Source organism: Bufo bufo, chromosome 1 (assembly GCF_905171765.1).
Source record: "Bufo bufo chromosome 1, aBufBuf1.1, whole genome shotgun sequence".
In the NCBI taxonomy this organism is placed as follows: domain Eukaryota; kingdom Metazoa; phylum Chordata; class Amphibia; order Anura; family Bufonidae; genus Bufo; species Bufo bufo.
The window spans coordinates 121,489,052-121,498,379 of NC_053389.1; positions in this window are offsets into that span (position 1 = coordinate 121,489,052).

The following is a 9,328-nucleotide window of genomic DNA, read 5'->3' on the forward strand; positions in this document are numbered from 1 at the left end:
AACAACAGGTGAGCAGTACCACTCTTCCTGTTTCTCTGGAGGCTCGGTTCTTAACTTATTTACCCTATGAGCGCCTTTTTCTCTCCTTGGCCATTATCTACAGGGTTCAGAAGGGAAGGAGCACCAGGAGTGCCATAGGGATTTTGGAGGATAGATTTTGCTCGAATGGTTTTTGGGAGCTATGTCACAGATAAAGACACCCTGAGGCAGGACTGAATTGGCAGACATGGATTTCAAGTGCCATATCGCATGTTAAAAAAAATCCTGAGGTCCCCAGAAATTAAAAACTCCAAAAAGTGACCCCATTTTGGAGAGTGCACACTTGTATGAAACCAGCCAATAGGCTGCGGATATACCTCCCTAAGTCCTTGGAAAAGATGTCTGTCTGCTGTGCAAAGTAGCCATTAACCAGCTGTCCTACTGGTTAAGGCCTCATGCACACGGCCGTGTTCCACGGTCGAGAGCGGTCCGTGGTAACCCGGCCGGGATTCCTGCTGACAGCAAGAGCGCACGGCGTCATTGGTTGCTATGACGCCGAGCGCTTCATGCCGCCGCTGCTGTACAGTGATACACTCGTATAGATCATACGAGTGTATCACTGTACAGCAGCGGCGGCATGAAGCGCACGGCGTCATAGCAACCAATGACGCCGTGCGCTCCTGCTGTCAGCAGGAATCCCGGGTTACCACAGACCGCTCTCGGCCGCGGAACACGGCCGTGTGCATGAGGCCTTATTCAATTCATTTAAACTGCAAATATAAGATTTACATGAAGATGGATATATCAATGGTCAGTCTTTTCACCTCACTTTTATTGAACCGGTTTATCCACCACACCCCAGGACATTCTAGGGCATTCCTGTGCTCGCCCAGGAGGAATAGTAGTCAAGAAATACTGGTATGGGCAGGAGTCACATAACAGACTTAATAGTGATTGTATCAGATATTTAGTGAGTAGTAGATTACATATACTTTTCTAAACGTTCAGTTTGGATCCGAACCGAATCTACCTGAACCAGTCACTCCAATTGCCCTAAAAATAGGTACAGTTATATAACAAACTTTAGTCTCCTAGGATTCAGAATTTTTAGGAAAAGATGTTTTTTATAATTTTTTATGAATTTCTCATTTTCTCTCCTCCCTCCATAAGATTTTGAACACAATTACATCACTGACATACATAGTTATGGGTAAAGGCAAGTTTGATGGCGTTAAGAAACAGGGTGTCTAAAAACACAAAACACTGTCACGTGTTATGCTTTTTCATAAAACAAAACTTCCAAAAATCATCCCTTATCATGTGCAGGTGGTGTTTAAACATACATGGTGTTGTGCGGGAAAAAAATCATTGGCTTGTTGGGGAACCTGCAGAATGCCAATCCAGTGTGGGAAAAAATTGTCATTGGTGAAACATTCTCCAAGTCTCAAAAACAGGAAGTCAGAGGGTTGCTACAGCACAATAATGATATGTTTTCTGACCTTCCAGATACTACTGATGTTGTTCAGCATGAAATAATCACTGAACCTAAAGTGAATATCAAACCCTATAAAATCCCTGAGGCCCAGAGACAAATAGTCTCTGATGAGGTGAAAAAATTGTTAGTTCTAGGAGTTATTGAGGAGTCTAAGAGTGGGTGGCCCAGTCCCATGTTGTTAGTGCCAAAGCCAAATGGGACCTGGTGGTTCTGTAATGACTTCCATAAATGTGATTCCAATCCCATGCCCATGGTAGATGAGTTGACTGTGTGGTTGGGGCCAGCTAGGTATATTACTACCTTGAATCTAACAAAAGGGTATTGGCAAATACCACTGTCAAAAGATGCAAAGGAGAAGCCTGCCTTTGTACCCCGGAAGGTCTCTTTTAATATGTAAAGATGTCCTTTGGGTTACAAGCCACAAACAAATTGCAACGCCACACTTCAGTGAGAAAGTGGTAAATACAAACTTTATATATATATATACAGGGAGTGCAGAATTATTAGGCAAGTTGTATTTTTGAGGATTAATTTTATTATTGAACAACAACCATGTTCTCAATGAACCCAAAAAACTCATTAATATCAAAGCTGAATATTTTTGGAAGTAGTTTTTAGTTTGTTTTTAGTTTTAGCTATTTTAGGGGGATATCTGTGTGTGCAGGTGACTATTACTGTGCATAATTATTAGGCAACTTAACAAAAAACAAATATATACCCATTTCAATTATTTATTTTTACCAGTGAAACCAATATAACATCTCAACATTCACAAATATACATTTCTGACATTCAAAAACAAAACAAAAACAAATCAGTGACCAATATAGCCACCTTTCTTTGCAAGGACACTCAAAAGCCTGCCATCCATGGATTCTGTCAGTGTTTTGATCTGTTCACCATCAACATTGCGTGCAGCAGCAACCACAGCCTCCCAGACACTGTTCAGAGAGGTGTACTGTTTTCCCTCCTTGTAAATCTCACATTTGATGATGGACCACAGGTTCTCAATGGGGTTCAGATCAGGTGAACAAGGAGGCCATGTCATTAGATTTTCTTCTTTTATACCCTTTCTTGCCAGCCACGCTGTGGAGTACTTGGACGCGTGTGATGGAGCATTGTCCTGCATGAAAATCATGTTTTTCTTGAAGGATGCAGACTTCTTCCTGTACCACTGCTTGAAGAAGGTGTCTTCTAGAAACTGGCAGTAGGACTGGGAGTTGAGCTTGACTCCATCCTCAACCCGAAAAGGCCCCACAAGCTCATCTTTGATGATACCAGCCCAAACCAGTACTCCACCTCCACCTTGCTGGCGTCTGAGTCGGACTGGAGCTCTCTGCCCTTTACCAATCCAGCCACGGGCCCATCCATCTGGCCCATCAAGACTCACTCTCATTTCATCAGTCCATAAAACCTTAGAAAAATCAGTCTTGAGATATTTCTTGGCCCAGTCTTGACGTTTCAGCTTGTGTGTCTTGTTCAGTGGTGGTCGTCTTTCAGCCTTTCTTACCTTGGCCATGTCTCTGAGTATTGCACACCTTGTGCTTTTGGGCACTCCAGTGATGTTGCAGCTCTGAAATATGGCCAAACTGGTGGCAAGTGGCATCTTGGCAGCTGCACGCTTGACTTTTCTCAGTTCATAGGCAGTTATTTTGCGCCTTGGTTTTTCCACACGCTTCTTGCGACCCTGTTGACTATTTTGAATGAAACGCTTGATTATTCGATGATCACGCTTCAGAAGCTTTGCAATTTTAAGAGTGCTGCATCCCTCTGCAAGATATCTCACTATTTTTGACTTTTCTGAGCCTGTCAAGTCTTTCTTTTGACCCATTTTGCCAAAGGAAAGGAAGTTGCCTAATAATTATGCACACCTGATATAGGGTGTTGATGTCATTAGACCACACCCCTTCTCATTACAGAGATGCACATCACCTAATATGCTTAATTGGTAGTAGGCTTTCGAGCCTATACAGCTTGGAGTAAGACAACATGCATAAAGAGGATGATGTGGTCAAAATACTCATTTGCCTAATAATTCTGCATGCAGTGTATATATATATATATATATATATATATATATATACAGTACAGACCAAAAGTTTGGACACACCTTCTCATTCAAAGAGTTTTCTTTATTTTCATGACTGAAAATTGTAGATTCACACTGAAGGCATCAAAACTATGAATTAACACATGTGAAATTATCCACATAACAAACAAGTGTGAAACAACTGAAAATATGTCATATTCTAGGTTCTTCAAAGTAGCCACCTTTTGCTTTGATTACTGCTTTGCACACTCTTGGCATTTTCCTGATGAGCTTCAAGAGGTAGTCCCCTGAAATAGTTTTCACTTCACAGGTGTGCACTGTCAGGTTTAATAAGTGGGATTTCTTGCCTTATGTTTCAATGGTGTTTATTAGGTTTTCACAACAATAGGGTGTACAGAATAATGCACTTAAAACAAAGGACTTGGAGTCCAATTATTTGGACATTCCAAACAAGTAAAATAAAGAACAAAAAGACATACATAAAATAAGACTTAAATAAAAATAAATAAAAATAAATGAAAGCATCAGGAAATCAGGGGTAATAGACATACCGCTACAGGGTACATAGGTCTGGTGTCAGGAGGCGACCAGGAATAAGAGGGTTTATAACCGCACAACCACCCCTCGGTGCACAATACATCCATGATGATTATCAGAGCCCACGATAGAGGGAAAGATCAATAGAGTGCGAAGAGGACGACCAGGGCTCCCAGACTCTTTCAAACAAAGCAAATGTATCTGAGCGGATAGCCGACAGCCTTTCAGATTGGTAAATCTTGTTGACTCTATCAATCACTGCTTGATAGCTCAATGACAAGGATCGCCACTGAGAGGCAATGTGGATCCTAGCTGCAAGCAGGATAAATTGGGCTAATTTGAATTTGGCATTTGTTAATTTCGGCGGTTTGTCGCCAAGTAGCAAGACCGAGGGTGCGGGGAGGAGGACGCACCCCAGCAAAGATGAGAGTAAGTCACAGATGCGACCCCACAACCTGGAAGCCACAGGGCAAGTCCACCAGGTATGGAGCATCGTGCCCTCCTCATCACACCCCCAAAAGCAAGTAGAGGGGACCTCTGGATAAAAGTGATGTAATTTGGCCGGCACTAAATACGTCCAGTGGAGTATTTTAATAGAGGTCTCTGCCAAAGTAGTTTGCCATGACCCTTTGGTTAATGTCTGGGAGCGCTGATGCCATCTAGATACGCTTGATTCTTCCGACAGATCCGCCTCCCACTCCAACATATAGCGGAGTTTAGTGTCCTCTGGAGGCGCAGTGAGGATAGAATATATCTGGGATAGTAGACCCTGTTTATATAGACAGAAGGACATTAGTCTTTCAAAAGGTGCATATTCAATTTTGTGGAGACTAGTCTTCAGGGAATGAAGGAAGGAGAATACTCTCCGGACATTGAATTGCTCACAAGCTGGGGGGGGTGAATTTCTCAATAAAGGCTGGCATAGTCAGTAATTTACCCCGTACGAGGAAATCCCGGAGGGAGCACAATTTTTTTTCAACCCACCATGAGAAGGCCCTAGATTGAAGCCCAGGAGGAAAGGCAGGATTGCCCCAAAGGCATTCCAAGGGGGATGGTTTGGATTGGAGAGCACGTGGATTTCTTGCATTATAAATGGGGTTGGGACCATCAGTTGCGTTGAGGAGAAGTCAGGTGGATACACAGCTGATAGTCCTACTGAATAGACTGTTAGAATTTGTATTATGGCAAGAAAAAAGCAGCTAAGTAAAGGAAAACGAGTGGCCATCATTACTTTAAGAAATGAAGGTCAGTCAGTCAGTGGAAAAATTGGGAAAACTTTGAAAGTAAGTGCTATTTGACCATGAAGGAGAGTGATGGGGTGCTGCGCCAGATGACCTGGCCTCCAATTGAGATGGTTTGGGGTGAGCTGGACCGCAGAGTGAAGGCAAAAGGGCCAACAAGTGCTAAGCATCTCTGGGAACTCCTTCAAGACTGTTGGAAGATCATTTCAGGGTACTACCTCTTGAAGCTCATCAAGAGAATGCCAAGAGTGTGCAAAGCAGTAATCAAAGCAAAAGGTGGCTACTTTGAAGAACCTAGATTATTACATATTTTCAGTTTTTTCACACTTGTTTGTTATGTATATAATTCCACATGTGTTAATTCATAGTTTTGATGCCTTCATAGTCATGAAAATAAAGAAAACTCTTTGAATGAGAAGGTGTGTCCAAACTTTTGGTCTGTACTGTATATATAGAGAGAGAGAGTATATGGAGGTGTAAATATTAATGTTATGCACTCATATATGTAGATATAGGATTACCGTATTGGGCATAATGGGTATACTCCTTCAGTCTTTTTTTCAGTGACCACTTTGTGAATCTTATGGTGGAGCAAACGAACCTGTACGCCCAACAGTTCATTGCTCAACACCCGGGCTCCTTTTTGGCTAGGGCCGATGGCTGGACACTGGTCAGTGCAGCTGAGATAAAGACGTTTTGGGGCCTCGTGCTGCACATAGGCCTAGTCAAAAAACCCAGTGTCAGGCATTACTGGAGTGGGGACGTCCTCTACCAGACCCCACTTTACAGTACGACCATGACACGTACCCGGTTTGAGGCCATCCGGAAATGCCTGCATTATGCAGATAATGCAGCATGTCCCCCCCCCCAAGGTGATCCTGCCTATGACCGCCTGTACAAAATCAGGCCGGTCATCAATCACTTTGGGGCCAAATTTTTGGAGGCCTATGTACCTGGAAGGGAGGTCGCGGTTGATGAGTCTCTCCTTGCTTTCAAGGGGAGACTCCTTTTCCGCCAGTATGTTCCCTCTAAGCGGGCGAGGTATGGCGTGAAGCTGTACAAACTTTGTGAGAGTACCTCAGGGTACACTTACAAGTTTTGTGTGTACGAGGGGCGAGATTCCCGTATTCAACCCCCAGAATGTCCCCCCACTCTGGGTGTTAGCGGGAAACTTGTGTGGGACCTTCCTTATGCACCCATTGCTAGATAAAGGTTACCACCTGTACGTGGATAACTTTTATACTAGTATCCCCTTGTTCCAGTCCCTCGCCGCCAGATCCACGTCCGCTTGTGGGACCGTGCGTAAAAATCAACACGGCCTCCCTACCCACCCCCTCCAGGTACCTATCCCAGTGGTGAGACCCGTGCCCTTACCAGTGGAAACCTGTTGCTGGACAGATATAAGGACAAGAGGTATGTCCTTGTACTGTCTACGCGACGCAGGCCTCTTCCGGCCTGTGTCCTGCTCCGTACGGCTCAGGTGACGCAATGAAGTCATTGTGCCTCCTGCAGCGGCCTCTGATAGGCTGCAGAGGAATGGGGTAGGGAGACGCCTCTCCTCCACCCCGCCGCATCCATCTGTATCGCTGTCCTGAGGATTAGCGATACAGATGACTATGGAGATGAGCGCTTCCACAATGGAAGGGCTCATCTCCCTGTGCCCTGCGGCCGCCCCCACTTGTTACCTCGCCTAATTGGCAGTACGGCCCTGCTGGCGCCCCCTGCAATTTTGCGCACCCAGGGCAATAGCCAATCTACCCCCCCCCCCCCCCACACACTATGCCACTGCTTGAATCAGACAAAAAATAAAACTTTCCTGCTTCGGACGGCTCCACCACTTGGGATATCCAGCATGCTCTTCCTGCAGTGCTGCACTGTGATCTGACATCGCACAGTGTCAGATCATAGTGCACACTACGTCCTGACACTGTACGCATTCAGGACAAAGCAGAGCGGGTTGCAAGCAGATGACAAGGGAGTGGTGAGTAAAGCCAGCACCACTGTATTCACTGGTCCCTAGAAATACTGTGTACTAGTGAGCGCTTCCATAATGGAATCACTCATTAGTATTCGTTTTTTAAGACCCACTGCCATCTTATAAAGCAAAAGATATGGTATATTTATCTGTCTAGCTGTTTTTTCAAGGACCTAGAAAGTAGAGGCTCCTCCTCCTACAACTGCACTGCTGTTATCATTGCAAGACTACCTCTCCACCTTGGACTTAAATTAGTACTGGAAAGTACCTATGGCTCCAGAAGACCATGAGAAGACAGCATTCAACCTCCCCCCACCCCCATGAGCCTATTTGAGCTGCTCGTACTAGTGTGGGCCACAGGGTTTCTAGCATGACGGTCCCCTTTATCCGCCTGGCGGCGTCTCCGCAGCTTTGGGGGCTCAACATCATCGCTAGATGATGAGGAGGACGCGGATGACAAAAGGAAAGTGGGGTCATCCTCGTCCTCACTGGGGCTCTCGGAGTCGGAGGCAAGTAGGGCGTATGCCTCCTCGGCCGAGAACGACTGGCGGGCCATAGCGGATTGTGTGTGTGTGCGTGCGTGGAAAACTTTATTCAGTGTGCGTGTGTGTGGGGGATGGGTGTTCACGGACTTTGCCCTACACCTAACAGGAAAAAAAAAACTACGCCCTGTGTCCGTAACAGGTTAAACATTGGTTAATGGCAAACAAACTGCGCTGGAGTATAACAATGGCTGGGTGCGGCCGGTATACTTCTCTACTCTGCCAATACAACAAATAATAATAATCTTAAACCAGAAAGTGTGGAAGAGGCGGAGGAGGTAGCCAACACTGTTTTCTAAGGTTTTCTAAGAGATGCTATCTTGGAGTACCTCAACGGAAATAAGCAAATAAGGTAAGTTCTAAACTTGACAGCGGTGAATCAATGGATGTCGTATATCTGGACTTCTCCAAAGCATTTGACACTGTACTGTATAAAAGGTTAGTGTATAAAATGAGGATTCTTGGACTGGGAGAAAATGTCTGTACAAGGGTAAGTAACTGGCTCAGTGATAGAAAACAGAGGGTGGATATTAATGGTACACACTCAAATTGGGTCACTGTCACTCAGTGGCGTAGGGATCGCCATAGCAACCATAGCAGTGGCTATGGGGCCCTACGCCACTGGGGGCCCGTCCGGGGCGCCTTCTGTTGATTTTTTTTATATTTTATTTACATACACACCACACACAGGCAGCCAGGCCCGAGCCGCGGACCGCCCGCCCACTACACTAGACTAGTGTAGTGGGCGGGGCGAGGGCGGTCCGCGGCTCGGGCCTGGCTGGGGAGGAGTCAGGACTGGAGCAGGGCGCATGCAGGGACGGGCCGACACAGTGGCTGGGGAGGCTCCAGCCACGCCACTGAGTAACTCAGAAGATCCGATGGTATATTCTAACCCCCAGGCGTTCCCATGGTGACAGGGACGCTTGCCTGGGGGTTAGAATATACAAGGGCCACGCCGCTCACAGGAGTATATTTATAAACTAATCAGTAACTAACTACTTTAACTTTAATCATTGACATTGCTGATCTCTTTACTGGGATATCTTACTCTGTCTTAGCTCCGGTAACAGCAGGCAGTGCGGGAGGGCGGCGCTCACTCACTGACGTCACGCGCTTGCCCCGCCAAGTGGTAGGAGCAGGCGCGTGACGTCAGTGAGTGAGCGCCGCCCTCCCGCACTGCGGGCTGTTACCGGAGCTAAGACAGAGTAAGATATCCCAGTAAAGAGATCAGCAATGTCTTACTGATTAGTTTATAAATGTACTCATGTGAGCGTCGGGGAGGGGGATCTGTGGATGGCACTGTTTAGGGGAGGGGGGATCTGTGGATGGCACTATTTAGGGGAGGGGGATCTGTGGATGGCACTGTTTAGAGGAGGGGGATATGTGGATGGCACTGTTTAGGGGAGGGGGATCTGTGGGTGGCACTATTTAGGGGAGGGGGATCTGTGGATGGCACTGTTTAGGGGAGGCGGATCTGTGGATGGCACTGTTTAGGGGAGGGGGGATCTG